This window comes from Trichechus manatus, unplaced genomic scaffold (genome assembly GCF_000243295.1).
Source record: "Trichechus manatus latirostris isolate Lorelei unplaced genomic scaffold, TriManLat1.0 scaffold00032, whole genome shotgun sequence".
Lineage (NCBI taxonomy): Eukaryota > Metazoa > Chordata > Mammalia > Sirenia > Trichechidae > Trichechus > Trichechus manatus.
Genome location: NW_004443968.1, coordinates 19386359 through 19399486, shown reverse-complemented (window position 1 = coordinate 19399486; position 13128 = coordinate 19386359). Strand labels below are relative to the sequence as shown.

At 39.4% G+C, this 13128-nt stretch overlaps 1 protein-coding gene across 1 annotated transcript in view; it reads right to left on the bottom strand.

Annotated features, from left to right (window-relative positions):
- Positions 1 to 13128, bottom strand: part of PAM (peptidylglycine alpha-amidating monooxygenase) — a 358633-nt gene that overhangs the window by 304822 nt on the left and 40683 nt on the right. The window lies entirely within an intron of this gene.

The following is a 13128-nucleotide window of genomic DNA, read 5'->3' as shown; positions in this document are numbered from 1 at the left end:
ATGTGTGTTACTGTTACATGAGAAACTATCTGTTCTGTAAGCCTTCACCTGAAGTACAATAAAATATTAAAAAAAAAAAAAATATGCTATAATCCAGAAACAGCATATTCAAAAATAAAGCCAATATGGAAGACAACTAGTAGAAACAGAAATCAGTGAGAAAAAACAGATTTTGTGGCCTGTTAAAGATGCTTGCTTTAGAGAAAAGGGGTCTAACCTCTCCACCCTCCCTGACCAAAGTCTAGGCTGGCCTCACTTCAACATGACACATTCTAGTCAGTATTTTCTCTTGCGACTTTTTGATCAGTGCAACCTCACTGAGTTTTTAAGAGACAATTATAAACTTTTTCTTGAGTTGATAACTGTTTACAAAACTTACTACCTTCTGTCCTTCAATTCTAAAGACAGCAACAGAGAAACCCTGCAGAACAATGCAACCACATTAGGCCACCCACAGAAGGACAAGGTGGAGGGGTTAGGAACACAGGGCTGGGAATAGGGACAAAATCTACCCAATAACAAAATGACTCCCTCCCCTACTGGGTTCTGTGGTGCTCTTGCTGGATAGCTGTATACTACCTTCTATCTGTCCTAAGTTTCAGAAATTCCACTCCTTATTTCCCAGTGGATCCCAAGGCTTCACAGACATTCAAACAATACTATCTCAAAATGAAAGAAAATAAAGGTTAGATGGTGAAAGAAAATAAAGAAAAAAAAAAAGACTTAGATATTTCCCAAAGCAATCATCTCTGAACTGTCAAAGTATAAATCTCATCTAACTTCCAGGCGTTGCCGTCAAGTCGATTCTGACATGAGCTGGAATCAACTCGACAGCAACAGGTTTGGTTTGGAACTTCCAGGCAACATCCTAATCCTTAAATGGAAGTTTGGCCCCGGAAAGCATGTCCCTGGATTCTCTATCAGCCCAGAACTAAAACAATTTCCGAGGCCAACTCTTCAGACAGGGATTGGACTGGACTGTGGGACATAAAGTCATACTCATGAGGAGTCTGCCTCTTAGCTCAAGTAGATACAAGAGACTGAACAGGCAGCTTCTGTCCAGAGGTGAGAGATGCGAAGGCAGAGAGGGTCAGGAGCTGGCTGAATGGACATGGGGAACCGGGGGTAGAAAGGAGGAGTGTGCTGTCACAGTATGGGGAGAACAATTAGGGTTACATAACAATGTATGTATAAATTTTTGCATGGGAAACTAACTTGAAATGTAAACTTCATGTAAACTACAACAATAAAAAAAAAAACGGAAGTTTGGGGTTCAACTGGCCTTGAGCCCAACTTGTTTCTTAAACTAAATTCACATTGGCAAGTGAAGATGGGGGTTAAAATCCCACTTCTGGTTGGGATTTCTAAAGCCCTAACTAGCCAGCTATAATGGCCAATCTGCCCTCTCCCCAAAATCACTTCTCTGAGGATCAGGCAAAAAAGATCCCCTATTCCTAAACTAGCTTTAGCTCAAAATTTATGTGGAACTTCCTCCTGGGCCAGATGAGCTGGCTCTAAGAAGGGAACTCATTTCTGCATACAGGCCTGCACTAAGGCTGACATTACAATCAGACCAAGGAGGTCTCTTTCCCCTAGGCCTTTCTCTTAGAGAAAGTCTGGGCCTATCCTGCCCCAGTCAACTTGTGGGAGAAGGACAAACAACATGAGTTGGACCCAAGAAGACATATCCCATAACAATTAAGCTTGAAAACCTGTTGGAGCACCATGCAAAGCATGGGACGTCCACATTCCAAAACCATGGCTCAAAGACTCCTTGGGCTCAACCCATCCTGGTCAGCGCACCTCCTTCTCTGAGCTGGTGGGCCTCAGGAATGCTGCCTAAAGCTGCTCCTGGAGACCAGCAATACTGAACACAGGCATTGTTGCTGTGGTTACAGATGTGCAGGAGTCTGTCAAGAAGAACATACTCTAAAAGCTATACACACACATTCAGGCTCTGAGAGTGTTAGCAAGGCTCTGACTTGATTAAGAATGGGCTGGACAACATTCTTGGCTCCCCTGATCCTGATGTAACACTTACCCTAATTCCAGTGAAATACAAGTACTCAAAAATGACAATGGTATATGGAACTCTATTATTAGCATTTGGGTTTAAATTTGTTAATTAAAACAAATTCATACTGATTTAATGGAAAAAGTATCATGAGAACTTCCAATGGCAGAAGGGTTCTTACTCCCTATCCCCTTAAATCCAGTCAGTAGCCAAATTTCACTAGTCTGCTTCCTCTTTATTCCATTCCCACAGTTGTCCCTCTACCTTAAGTCTTCACTATTAGTTATCTCATAATGTTCAGGTCTCCTAACCAGTCTCCCTGACATCAGTGTCTTATCACTTTCATCAATCTATGTATCACTCTGTCCTTGATGAGTCTTCACAAAACACTGCCTTGACTAGGTTACCACCAAACTCCAAAATCCAGGTTATACAGCCTCAGTGTAAATCCATCTTTGCCAGACTTACTTCTGGACACCTTGAGCTACAGCCAATTAGACAATATGCTGCATTAAATATGTCCTGTACTTTCCCTCCTCTAGGCCTTTGGTCTGTTTCCTCCTCCTGGAATTCCACACCTACCCCCTCTCCAAACACATGTACGTACACATACACACACACACACACACACACACACACACACACACACACGTATCTCCATCTCTCCTCCCTACCAATGCAAGTCCTACCAGTCCTTCAAGACATATCTGTCCCATCAGGAATAGGTTCCTTCTCAGATTTTCCACAGTGCTCTGTACCTTGCTAACTGCATTTAAAACTTCCTATTGCAAAGTTATTATCATGTATAAGATTTTCCTGACTTCCTTTAAGCTTCTGAAAGGTAGAGACAAACCCTATATTCATCTCTAATTCTCTATAGCACTATGCCTTATATTCAGCATTCAACTGATGAATACTTATTTAATAAGTGAACAAAAAAAATTTATTATATTCTAACGTTTTTCATTTTCCAAAGCATTTAACACTGAATTAGTTCACTCAGTCTTTGAAACAACCTAGCGTGGTAGGTAAGGTGGAAACTAGAATTTCACTTTTAGAAATGAAAATTTAAAATACAGGGTCAAAATGGTGCAGTCATTTCTCCTGTATCGCATAACTTATAGGTTTCCTGATTTCCCTACATGTTCCTCACCTGGACATCTACTGCTTCTAGTGGCAGCCACCAAGAGATGCTCTCATATTCCCTGACAGGGAATCCAAATTACCTTAATTTTTTTTTCTTTACCCATGACCCATGCCATAGTCACCCACCTCATCGTAACTTCCTCAGGGCAACTTAAGAGGCTTGGCAGAAATACCTCTTGATACTCGTTTCTCTTCCCTTAATTTAGCTGCCATCCTAACTTCTAACAAGGGAAAAAAAAAGTCTCTTGCCTCATTTGCTAATTGTTACTCTGGGCAAGTCTCTGACTATTATAAGCATCAGTTTCTTATTTTAAAACAGGGAAGAATAACACTCTCATCTCATACAGTACTTGTGAGCACAAAGATAAGGCATAAAATATTGGCACAGCACAAGCACTCAACAAACAGTGGTTGTTATAATCATTAATAATGGAGGAAACCACAGAGATCTGATTATACCCCCTTTTGTCAGAGGCTTCATTTGTGTTCTGAAACAGTGTAGCATTTGGGTGATGAGGAAGCAGAAACTGCCAGGCAACAGACTTTTAAGAGCAAGTAAATGAAGCCCTAGGTTTTTGTTGTTTTGTTTTGTTTTTTATGTTTAAAATGACAGTGTTGGTCTCATCCAGTCTAATAGTCTACGTGCTGTGGAAGTATTCTACAGCAATGCTTTCATTTTTCTACTTAAATATCTGCCCTCTTCTGCAACCAAGCCCAGCAAAGTCACAATGTCTGGGTATTTTTCTTTGCCCATGTAGTAGACTGAAGCTACTTAAAGTTTTATTCTTAAAGAATTTTAATTTTACTTTCATTCAAAAGTTCAGGACTACATCCTCTGAACTCACCCTTTTCAATTAATTCTAATTTTTTTCCATAAAACTAAACAGTGATTATAAAGCCTTCTGTTTTGAATCTAAAAGTCAAAGGAATTATAGATGATGGCTTACTCTAATACTCAAAACTTATTTCAACATTTCATGATTCCAATTTTGATTATAATTCCCAGAGGAAGCACTGGATTAATTTCTAATATACTTTTTCTAAAAGAGCCAGTTTAAGATAAGTTCCCATTCTAGTTTCTCAATTAGTGGAACTTTAAAATATCTTTTTTCCCTAGGATACAAAAAAAGACTTTGAGGAAAATGAAGAGCATTTATGTGAATCTAAGCATAAACTTTGTTTTCATGAAATAAAAGGAAGCACAAGAGAGGTTAAAGATGATTCCATCAGAGCTGAAAGGGTCTGACAGCAGGATGTGGGTTATATGAATGAAACCCTTTTGTGCAAGGGTCTCACAAAGGGCATCCAGGCAGGAACGTGTGCATCTGAATTTAAATTAATCAACTGGTCAGTTCCACAATGCTAAGACTCCTGTTTAACTGATTAAGGCAGGTTTACCAACAGTTCAGGAGCCCTGGTGGTGCAGTGGTTAAGTGCTCGGCTACTAACCGAAAGGTCAGTTTGAACACACCAGCCGCTCCATGGGAGAGAGCTGTGGCGGTCTGTTTATGTAAAGATTACAGCCTTGGAAACCCTATGGGGTAGTTCTACTCTGTCCTACAGGGTTTCTATGAGGTGGAATCAACTCGAGGGCAACAGGTTTTTATTCGGAGTTGACCTACAGTTCCCAAATGAGGTCAATAGCTTCTAAAAGGTCAAATGAAGCATCATACACCAAATGTCCTGTAGTAAAAAGCATGAATAACTCCCCCCCTATAATCTGCTGGATATGATTTATTACCCAGAGGATTATCCCATTTTAATCAATTCCTTTGATTTTCTTTTTTCCCCCTTTTCCCAAAATGCTGAAACCCAATTTATACATTTTAAGAATATACATTACAAGAAACCCTATTTTATTCTATAGTATGTCTCGTTAAAACAACATAAACAGCTCAGCTTCAACACCACATTTTGGGGCAGGGGATGGAGGAAGCTGTGGGGGTAAAACACTCCCATCAATAGGGCCAAGTACAGAGCAAGCAAACTAGGAGTAAAGCAATACTTGTGTTATTAACACAAATTCACAAAAAGGAAGCTATATTTATAACTACTGTTAAGTAAGAAATAATCAGAAAACAGCCAAGTATGTAGAAAGAACCTAAACCAAGTAGAAAATTCCAAATCCAAAACCATGGATACTAACAATTTTGGAGCTTCTTTAAAACCTAGTATTTCATTGTTTTTCCCATGCAGTAAGGGACTGAATGCATTGTTATAAAATATGAATCATGAGTGTTTTGGGCACTGAGTCTAAAAGGAAATGGGAAAAGAAAATAAGCAAGGGTACTAGGGTATAAAGTGATCAAGACCAGCTTTTGTCTCACAATGCTGTGAAAACAATAACTGCCGGCCCAGAGACTCAAAGGAAGTTCCAAGAAATCAACACATCCCACTAGCACCCCTCCTCAATGTCCCTGACCCTCAATTGTTGGAAAGGAAGACAACATTGCACAGTTTTTTTTATAGCAGAGCATCGGGTCTGAATCCCACTCTGCCATTTCAATCTCTGTGAGCTTGGGCAAGTTACTTAACCTTCCTGGGTCTCCCTTTTGTCATCTATAAAATTAAGGAAAGAATAAGCACACTTTATGAAGGCTGTTGAGCACTTTTATATAGCAGGCGCTGTTTCTGGCACTGGGAATACAGTGTTGAAGAAAGTAGATGAGGCCACCACTCTCAGGGAGCCTGCATACTGGCATGAGAGATAAAACAATGAACAGTTGAAGAGATAGATAACATAATTTTATATATGTGGAAAAGGGCACTGAAGAAATGTATAACAGGATCATGAGATAGAAACTGACCAGATGGGGAATGGTTTACATTCAGATGGCAGAGAGAAACCTCAGTCATGAGAAGAAATGACACTTGAATAAGGAGAAGGAGCAACAGGCACAGAGCTTTCCAGGCACAGACATCAGCAAGTACAAAGGTCCTATGACAGGAATGAGCTTGGAATGTTCAAGGAACATATACAAGCCCAGTGTGGTTGGAATGCAGTGACTGGTGAGCACAGTAAGTTTAGACACCTATTAGACAACTAAGTGATGAGGCCTCAGGGTAGAGATCAAGGATAGAAATATAAATCTGGGAGACACTTCCAATAAGGAAAATCTGTGTAAAAGTATCTAGCACAGTGCCTGAACATTATGATAGTGGATAGCCAATCTCTCCATTCACACTTCAACAAGAACTGAGTTGACATTTGTATTAGGGAAGCAAAAGGGAAAAGAGAGAAGACAGGTAGGGTTGGATTTGTTTAAACAAACCTGCTACCATCGAGATGATTCCAACTCATAGTGACCCTATAGGACAAAGCAGAAGTGCCCCATAGGGTTTCCAAGGCTGTAATCTTTACAGAAGCATCTTTTTCTCCGTGGAGCAGCTAGTTGATTTGACCTTTTGGTTAGCAGCCCAGCATTTAACCACTGCGTCACCAAGACTGCTTACGCTTCAAAAAACCCTGCTGCCGTCAATTCGATTCTGACTCATAGCGATCCTATAGCACAGAGTAGAACTTCCCCATAGGGTTTCCAAGAAGCAGCTGGTGGATTTGAACTGCCAACCTTTTGGTTAGCAGCCTTAGGTCTTAATCACTTCACCACCAGGGGTCCTCCTTATGCTTGCTTCCAAAAACCAAAAACCAAACCCATTGCCGTAAATATGCTCACATTTAATGCCGATTGCTACGACTAGGGCTACCTGGCATTCTGCACTGAGAATGATTCCGAGGCCAAGTATGAGCCTATGTAACAATGTGTTCCATTATATGCAAAATAGGTAAATGATAAAGATTTCCAAGGCTCTGGAATTGACAGTTTGTGTTCACTGCAGGTTTTGCTTAATTTTTTTGGGCTTAACAACATGAATTAGGTACCTTTACTATCCCTATTTTATAGGTAAGGAATCTGAGCCTCAGATAATCAATTTATTTGCCCAATGTGACCAGCCTTCAAGTAGTTAAAGCTAGGAACCAAATGTGGGTGTATCTAACTGAAGACCATGCTCATAACCACTGTGATATACTCATGTAAATTTGCAAAATAAGCTCCTTATTTGTATTCCCCTAACTGCACTTTCGGGTCCTTCCAGCTGAGCCTAGTACATCTGGCTCTAGTATGGAATGTCTTGCACAATCATCACTCTAGCGCTCGCACATTCTCTGGTTTCTAAATTCTAATGTCACGTTCTGAAGCAAGTATCCAGGCACAATTCTTTCCCATGTTGACATTGGTAGAAAACATCCTGTCTGTTAAAATGCCAAAACCTATTTGATTTAATGATTAAGTAATCTTATAAGCAAGCTGAGTTAATCTTAGCAACTGTCAAAATTCCAAGTTATTTTAGAAATGGCTGCATCACTTACCCTGCTCTTCAGTTGACAGCTTCTCATCTAGCTGCATTTAAAAACACACATGTACACTTCAGTAAATTAAATAACTGTCATTGTTATTACTGTTACCTCATCCATACAATTTTGACTTAAAGAATAGGAATTTTTAGTCCTAAATTTTAAAGATACTATGACAGTGAGAAGTAAAAATCTTACACAGGTTATAGACCAAAAACATATAGAGAAAAGCTAAAACATATAAAACCCTCTTCCTCCAACCCCCAAGCTTTCCTTCCACCTCTTTTCTGTGAGAGAGCTTTACAGCAGGAAAAAAATATTCCAAATACTACATTGATTTGATGCCAACAAACTAACCAGGACTTGAATTTTTATTAACAAGAGCCATAGGCAAGAGCAATAATGCACTACACTCATCAGGGTGGTTAGTTTTATTCATGAATCCATGCTGAGTTAAAAAAAAAAGAAAGAAGAAGATCTAACTTCAAAGCATTATTGAAAGATGATTAACTCTCTAGCCACAAATAAGAATCTCAAGTTACTTTGATGTGTGAGGATTTCTAGTGCTCAAGTTTAAAGAAAGAATGTCTATTATACGCCATTAGCCATTAAAAAAAATTCCAATAATATACTTCTTTTGCATCCCTGAAAACCAGTAATAACCTGTGGGAATAAACAAAATTAGAACTCAGCTTCGGAAATTATACCTTATACTCAAAGTCCACAAACAATATTCCTCCTTTTTCATACAGTTCAGTGGCAAAATGCCAGCTCTAACATGTACAATACAGGAAATGGAACTCTTTACATTGTCACGTTCTCACTGTCACCCACTCCACAAGGTACTTTGGGCATTAATCAAGCTGCATGCACATCTTTATCTCAAAAAGTCAACTAAGTTTTAATGTGAGTGTTATTCAATGTATAAACAATATGATACTATGTTTGCAAAGACTTGGGTTGTATAAAACTTGTGTCAAAACTTAATTTGAAACCAACATTGAAAATGAGCTAAAATTGCTACTCCTGGAGCCATAAGCATCTCTGTCATTTGCACTTTGGTTTGTATAATTCCTAATTTTTGTGTAAAAATAGACCATGGCAAATATTATATAAATTATAAGAGAAAATGGAAATTACTAAAGGGAAAAATGGGTGAATTAAAATGCATAAATTTTTATAACAATGTCCCAAAGATACAAGAGAGGAAGGTTGGTACCATGTACTCTAAATGGCTTTTAACGTGTAAATATGTTAGATCTGATATTATTTATTAAAATATTTTTATTTGCCATTGTCTTAGGCTGGGTTCTCTAGAGAAGCAAAACCAGTAAAGTGTATAAATATAGATACAGAGAGAGATTATATCAAGGAAACAGCTCACGTGATTGCATAAGCTAGAACGTCCCAAGTCCGTGGATCAGGGTAAGAGGCCTCTCGCAAGTCACACAGCTGCAGAAGCTGGCAAGCCCAAGATCGGAAGGTCGGAGAGCAGGGCTCCCACTCACAGGCTGTGCAGATCGACGAATCCCGGGTTCGGCAGATAAGCTGAGAGCTCAAGTCCCAAGAATGGGAGATGAGACGACAGGAAGCAGCCGCAGGATCCAGACAGAGCAAAAAGCCAGAACGTCTGCTTATATACAGACGCGGGCCACACCCCCAAGGAGACTCCCTTTCATCTGATTGGCTACTCACAGTATATTCAGTCATGAGAGTGATTACATTAAAACACGGAGAATCGTGGCCCAGCCAAGTTGACACACAATCTTAACCATCACAGCCATCTGAATACATTTAAATATTCTTAAAACCCAAATGCTGAGTGTTGCCATTTTCCCTCCTACCAAATTGACATTTCTTTATCAGTAAGTACTTCGAAAAAATATGTGAGGCAATTTCAAAAAGAACTACTGTGGTTCATTATGCAAGATGAAAATGTAGCTTTTAAAAAACATTCTGTCTGACATTCAGTTCTCTATGCTGCTACAGCAGGTCAAAAGCCATTAGCCACCTGCTGAAAATACATACTAGGAAATACAATGTCCTTCAAAATTATTTTCCACACAGTATTCTCAAAGTAAAATGGTGAGGTTATATTGATACTAATTTTTTTTAATGTGATGCCTCAAAAAAGAAATATACTCACTGAGCCAAAAATGATTTTAAAAATAAAATTTAATAACTGTCATATAATTGATACCACTCACAATGGATAAAGAAAGCACCATGTCTACTATGAGAGAAAAGAAATTTATAGGATTTATGAAATAACCACCTAGGTCAACACTATTTGGCTATTCTCTCCTTTTCCAATAAAAGTAATAGGCTCAATATGATTCCTGGAATTCTTAAGATATTCTCTTACCCCCAAAGTTTACTGGGGTTTGACCAAATAGTCCTTTTGTAACTTTAAGACAGTCTATGGGTCTACTCCCACAGAAAAAGCAAGACACCAGCCCCTGAGGTGCTGCATATTAAAAAGAATTCACAACCCTACTTTAGTTTAACATTTTGAACCTCAGCAGTGAAAAGTATGGCTCTCTCCTCTATTATTATTCTATTAGTAGATTCTATTAGCAATTATGAGATAACTGGTCCCTTGGCATTTTGTACAGCCAGGCACTAAACTAAGTGCTTGACACACCTTAATGCATTTAATCCTCACAACAACTTTGTGATGTAGGTAAAACCCTACTGCCATTTTAAAATAAGAAAACTGAGGTACAAAGAGGTTAAATAACTTTCTCATACAGACAGCAGGTAACTAAGTTTCAATGAAGATCCCTGGGTGCTGCAAACAGTTGGCACTAGACCACTAGCCAAAAGAGCTTGGCTGCTAACCAAAAGGTCTGCACTTCAAATCCACCAGCCACTCCATGGAAACTCTCTGGGGCAGTTCTACTCTGTAGTAATAAGATCACTTTGAGTCAGAATCGACTTGACAGCAAGGGTTTGGTTTGGTTTTTGGGACTAGCAAAAAGGTTGGTGGTTTAAACTCACTCAGCAGCACCACAGAAGAAAGGCCTGGCAATCTGCTTCCATTAAGATTACAGCCAAGAAAACTCTATGAAGCAGTTCTACTCTACAACACATGGGGTTGCCATGAGTTGGAATCGACTGAGGGAAAACAAAGTAATATAAGTTTCTAAATGTTAACCGCAACCAAGAGAAAGAAAATAAAGGAAGCAAAAGTACAAGGGGAGTTCAAAGAAACGACGCAATAGAGACAAATGCTTCCACTTTCACAATTTCTCTAATCTTATCAGGCTGACTGTGGTGTTTAATAAACAAAAATAAAGAGGTAACAAATTGTAACCAGACTGGCAAGACCAAAGATGGCGCCTACTGGACTTAAATACCAGGAAACTCATTTTTTTTTTACTTCCTTAAAAACAGATTTCTGCTGTGCAGAATTGTATATGCTCAATCTCACTGTCCAAGCTCTGAGATGACATCTGGTGAATAAATACACATTTATCTTAGTCTGGGTGCTCTACAGCAGCAAAATCAGTGGGACATATATGTTGTTGCTGTTGTTAGGCACTGTCAAGTAGGTTCCGACACACAGCAACTCTATGTACAACAGAACTAAACACTGCCTGGTCCGTCCTCATCCTTACAATTGTTGCTATGCTTGAGCCCATTGTTAAAGCCAAAGTGCCAATTCATCTCATTGAGGGTCTTCCTCTTTTCACTAACTTTCTACTTTACCAAGCATGATGTCCTTCTCTAGAGACTGATCCCTCCTGATAACATACCCAAAGTACATGAGACGTAGTCTCACCATCTTTGCTTCTAAGAAGCATTCTGGTTGTACTTCTTCCAAGACAGATTTGTTCATTCTTTTGCCAACACCACAATTCAAGGGGGTCAGTTCTTCTTTGGTCTTCCATATTCATCGTCTAGCTTTCACACACATATGAGGTGACTGAGAACACCATGAGTTGGGTCAGGCGCACCTTTGTCTTCAAGGTGACACCTTTGTTTTTCAATACTTTAAAGAGGTCTTTTACATCAGATTTACCCAATGCAATGTATCCTTTTTTTTTTTATTGTATACGTTTTTATTGTGCTTTAAGTGAAAGTTTACCGTCAAGTTAGTTTCAAATACAAAAATTTATACACTCATGGTTATGTGACCCTAGTTGCTCTCCCTATAATCTGACAGCACACTCCTCCTTTCTACCTCGGATTTCCCTTGTCCATTCAAACAGCTCCTGTCCCTTTCTGCCTTCTCATCTCGCGTCTAGACAGAAGCTGCCCATTTAGTCTCATGTATCTACTTGAGCTAAGAAACACACTCTTCACAAGTATCATTTTATGTCTTATACTCCAGTCTAATCTGTGTCTGAAGAGTTGGCTTCAGGAATGGTTTTTGCTCTGGACTAATAAAGAGTCTGGGGGCCATGTCTTCCACGGTCCCTCCAGTCTCATTCAGACCATTATGTCTGGTCTTTTTACTAGAATTTGAGTTCTGCACCCCACTTTTCTCCTGCTCTGTCAGGGACTCTCTGCTGTGTTCCCTGTCAGGGGCATCACTGGTGACAGCCAGGCACCATCTAATTCTTCTGGTCTCAGGCTAATGGAGTCTCTGGTTTATGTGGCCCTTTCTGTCTCTTGGGTTAATATTTTCCTTGCGTCTTTGGTGTTCTTCATTCTCCTTTGCTCCAGATGGGTTGGGACCAATTGATGCATCTTAGATGGCCGCTCACTAGCTTTTAAGACCCCAGACACCACTCACCAAAGTGGATGCAGAACATTTTCTTAACAAACTTTGTTATGCCAATTGATCTAGATGTCCCCCAAAAATGTGGTCCCCAGATGCCTGTCCCTGCTACTCTATCCTTCAAAGTATTCGGTTGTATTCAGAAAACTTCTTAGTTTTTGGTTTAGTCCACTTGTGCTGACTTCCCCTGTACTGTTTGTTGTCCTTCCCTTCACCTAAGATAATTCTTGTCTACTATCTAGTTAGCAAATACCCCTCTTCCTCCTTCCTCACCCTCGTAACCATAAAAGAATAGTTTCTTCTGTGTTTAAACATTTTCTTGAGTTCTTATACTCAAGAAATATTTGTCCTTTTACAACTCACTAATTTTACTCAGCCTTCCAGATTCATCCATGTTATGAGATGTTTTGCAGATTCATCATCGTTCTTTCTTGTTGCGTAGTATTCCATTGTGTGAATATAACATAATTTTTTACCCATTCATCCACTGATGGGCACCTAGCTTGTTTCCATCTTTTTGCTATTTTGAACAGTGCTGCAATGAACATGAGTGTGCATATATCTATTCGTGTGACGGCTCTTATTTCTCTAGGATATATTCCAAGAAGTGGGATTGCTGGATCATATGGTACTTCTGTTTCCGGCTTTTTAAGGAAGTGTCAATTTCCAAAGTGGTTGTGCCATTTTACATTCCCACCAGCAGTGTTAGGAGTGTTCCAGTCTCTCCACAACCTCTCCAACATATATTATTTTGTGTTTTTTGGATTAATGCTAGCCTTGTTGGGGTGAGATGGTATCTCATTGTAGTTTTGATTTGCATTTCTCTAACGGCTAATGATTGTGAGCATTTCCTCACGTATCTGGTAACTGCCTTAATGTCTTCTTTGG